This window comes from Medicago truncatula, chromosome 6 (genome assembly GCF_003473485.1).
Source record: "Medicago truncatula cultivar Jemalong A17 chromosome 6, MtrunA17r5.0-ANR, whole genome shotgun sequence".
Classification (NCBI taxonomy): Eukaryota; Viridiplantae; Streptophyta; class Magnoliopsida; order Fabales; family Fabaceae; genus Medicago; species Medicago truncatula.
Genome location: NC_053047.1, coordinates 27,067,880 through 27,072,064, shown reverse-complemented (window position 1 = coordinate 27,072,064; position 4,185 = coordinate 27,067,880). Strand labels below are relative to the sequence as shown.

At 35.8% G+C, this 4,185-nt stretch overlaps 1 non-coding gene across 1 annotated transcript; it reads left to right on the top strand.

The window, feature by feature from the left end:
- Window positions 1-1,560: 1,560 nt before the first annotated feature.
- On the top strand, window positions 1,561-1,667 carry LOC120576262 (small nucleolar RNA R71). Its single transcript, XR_005642339.1, has one exon. It is a non-coding gene; the product is annotated as a small nucleolar RNA R71 (small nucleolar RNA).
- Window positions 1,668-4,185: the final 2,518 nt, after the last annotated feature.

The following is a 4,185-nucleotide window of genomic DNA, read 5'->3' as shown; positions in this document are numbered from 1 at the left end:
TTATTTTTTTTGGTTTTTGGGTTAGGGTTAAATAGTGTAGAATTTGGTGTTTGAATGGATGATTGTTGGTTTTGATTGGTGGTAAATGTTTGGAATGATGAATGAAGATAGATATGGAGGTTCAAATGTTGATGTTATGGAGGTTTAGAGAGGGAAGTTGAAGGATGAGGGTAGTTTGTGTTTGAGAATGAAGAAAGAAGAAGAAAGGTGAAAAAAAATGGTAAAAGAGGGTCTGGGACCATGGCACGGCCGTGCCAGTACAGGCACGAGCCGTGCCAACTCTCTGGAAGTTGGTGAAGTATGGCTAGGTTACAGGCACGGCCGTGCCATCACTGGCACTGGCCGTGCCAAGCTTCTGGACATGCAAGGCTCAATTTTCTTCATTTTTCGCATCATTTTTGGACAAATACCTACAAAATAAATTAAAACAACAAAAAAAACAAACAAAATAAAAGCAATTAAACCCGTGGGTTGCCTCCCACGAAGCGCTCTTTTAGAGTCATTAGCTTGACGATTAGAAGGTTTCTCTACCCAATACCCAATCTTTCCCAAAGGGATAGTGGCATCAACCTAAGATTCTCTCCCAAATTACACATAGCTTTTTCAATGGTTTCACTCTCAACAATCACACAAGGGGTGGAAAAACTCTCAATCACTATGAGGTTAGGCTTAACAAGCCTTTGTGGGACATGGAATTTGAGTTTATAAGGTGGTGAAACGATTGGCTTATCACTCTCTCCTATGACTTCCTCACCTTGTTGTTTTTCACTCTCTATCTCACCCTCAATTGTCTTAGTTTTCATAATGGGGTCCTCTAACTGCTTACCGTCCCTAAGTTGAATAGCATTTATAAGGTCTTTGGGGTTGGCTTCAGTTTGACCTGGAAAGACTTCGGGGGTTTGAGAGGAAGTAGCTACTTTTTGGGCTACTTGAGAGATTTGAGTTTCTAGCATTCTAGTGTGAGTAGCAATGGAGTCCACTTTAGATGTAAGCTTGACAAAAGATACATTCAAAGATCCAGTTTGATTTTTAAGTTCTTGAAATTGCTTGGATTGCTCCATAGCATGTTTTTCTAGTAAAATTTCCAAGCTGGATTTCTGAGGGACTCTTTCGTTGCTTGCATAAACGGGTGGTGTTGTTTGTTGTCCAAAGGTATAAAATTTTTGCTCGGGACTTTTAGCAACACTACCTAGTTGGCATTCAACACCAGTATGGTCAAGTATTCCACAAAATTCACAAGGTGGTGAAACAAGAGCAGGTGTGACGACACTTACAGTTAATTTATCAAATTTTTGAAGAAGTGTGTCCACCTTAGCAGATAGATGATCAAGGGTAGAAACTTGGCACATACCTGCCTCTTTTTTAGAGGGTGGAGGAGTACCTTCAGTGATAACTCTCTCACTTGTCCACTGATAGTGGTTGTATGCCAAGTTCTCGATCAAATCATAGGCTCCTGTGTAAGTTTTATTCATCAAAGCTCCACCTGCAGCTGCATCAACATTCATTTTTGTGGAAAACAAAAGACCATTATAAAAAGTGTGGATAATAAGCCAATTCTCAAAACCATGATGGGGGCAAAGCCTAAGCATTTCTTTGAAACGCTCCCACGCATTGTAAAGAGATTCACCATCCTTTTGAGTGAATTGTGTGATTTGACTCCTTAATTGAGCAGTTTTACTATGGGGAAAGAATTGGGAAAGGAATGCCTTCCTCATTTGGTCCCATGAAATTATAGAACCAATTTTCAATGAATGAAACCAAGCACTAGCTCTATCCCTCAAAGAGAAAGGAAAGAGGTGCAGCCTTACGGCCTCTTGGTTTGCCTTCAAAGTTCCACTGAGTCTTAGAAAAGTTGAAATATGAAAATTCGGATCCTCAGTGGGTGATCCAAAAAATTGATTTTGTTGCACCAGGTAAATAAGTGCAGGCTTTATTTCAAATTTAATATCCTCAACCGTTGGGTACACAATAGCATCGTACGGCTCATCTGAAGATGTGATTCCATACTCTTTAAGAGCACGTTTCTCATCCATATCGTTATTATCTTCTTTGAGCCATGCCTGAAATCAAAACGGTTAAAGATAGAAAATAGAAAATAATAATAAAAAAATAAAATAAAATAAAATAAGGAGAAAGGGAGGGAGAGATATTTTATATATATATATATATAAAATATAGAGATAAGAAAAGGAAAGAAAATATATATATATATATATATGTTTTTTTTGTTTTATATATATATATATATATATATATATATATATATATATAGAGAGAGAGAGAGAGAGAGAGATAAATATATAAAAAATAAAAAGATAAGAAAAAGAAATAAAATATATATATATTTTTTATATATAAATATATTTTATTTACTTATATAACTTTTTTTTTATTTTTTTAAGACTAAACACTATTGAAAAGTTAATCAAATTACAATAACTCCCCGGCAGCGGCGCCAAAAACTTGATGAGATAAAACCGCAAGTGCACGGTCTTACCGAAGTAGTAAAATATGAGTATCGTTCCGACAGGGAGTTATGAATTCAATTAACTTTTAATAATGATTAGATGAAAGTTTCAAAGGTTAAAAGTTTGGATTTTTAATTATAAGAAAATAAAAGAAAAGATAAAAGCCTTGGAATCATTGGTTCATCCTAATGACAAGTCCTTCACAAACCAAACTATTAAACTTATAACCTTATGTTAGACCTAATTTCTCAAGACAGTTTCTCTTATGTTCCTCTAGCAACCAAGCCTATTTCGCTGACTTGATTACTATTAGATTTTGGTTCCTCTAACAACCAAGCCTATTTCGCTGACTTGATTGTTATTAGTTCCCTTGAAGATCGAAACTATATGTCTCAAAGATTGCAAAGCCTATTTCGCTGACTTTGCAATCCTTGTCTAAATTCACTTGTTCGAATATCAAAGCTCCACTTTCGTTTTATGAATTGATATTTGAGATGATGGATAAACAATTATCAAACCCTCCACTTTCGTTTCCACAGTTTGATAATGGTTGATCCATGTTAAAGCGGTGAATTTAGATAAGGAATTAGGGTTACATAAGATTAAGGTTTAAAGCTTGGTTTGATCAGGATTATGTCATTAGACTTATCCAACAATCCCAAGACAAGAGAAGTCTACTCACCGACGTTCATCGTAGACAAGGGGAAGAAGAGAGAAAGCATAAAGATAAATAACAAGAAAGTAAAATGAACTTTTATTAGAAAGACAATTGTGACATATTGTATTCCAAGAAAAGATGATTATTTGTGATGGCTAGCTACTCTATTTATAGTACACAATTGACTTAAAATCTAAGCAAGTATATTCCAAGAATATTCCACGGTAGATTGTGCGCCAAAATAGAATAGCTTAGAGCCCAAGCAAAAGCAGCAAAAGGTCTTCTGGAGGGTGGCACGGCCGTGCCAGGCTTCTGACTTGTGGGAGACATATTTTGTCTCCCAATCTTCATATTTTCGTGTCCAATCTGCTCCAAATCCCTTTCTTTTGCTCCAAGACTCAATCCATCCAATATTCTTCCCTGAAATATAATAAATTGCAATTTAAAGTAAACTATCCTAAAAAGGAAATAATACTATTATAAAATTATATTAAATATAAATAAAACTAAACTAAAAAACATATTAAAATAGTATATAAATGACTCATCAGGCTCCTACTCCAGATGAAAGGATTGGGAATATATCTCAAAGGAGAATAGATGTTTGTCAACATCTACCTCTTAACCATCCTTTCCAACCATCAAACATCCAACCACTAAATGTGATTCAACCTGAAACCAACACTGAACCACAAAGAGCCCCTGAAGTAGCTTCAAAAGAAGTTATTTCAGAAGACCCCCAACAACAACAACCTGAAACCATTCCCACTCCTGAGTAAACTGTTCCTGAATAAACTATTCCTGAACAAGTTTCTTCTGAACAACCTCAATCAGAAACCCAACCTCAAACCACTTCTAAACAAGTTGGTTCTAAACAACTTGTCTCTGAACAACAACCCTCATCACCAACTATTACCCAACAAAATTATGAATCAGAACCTATGATCACATCAGAAGCCTCTGATGTTGAGGTAGAGCCTAACAACTCTTCTTCTGATGTAATCATGGAGTCTGGTTCTGATCAAACAAACCAAAGTAGTCAAACTCCAATCTCTACAA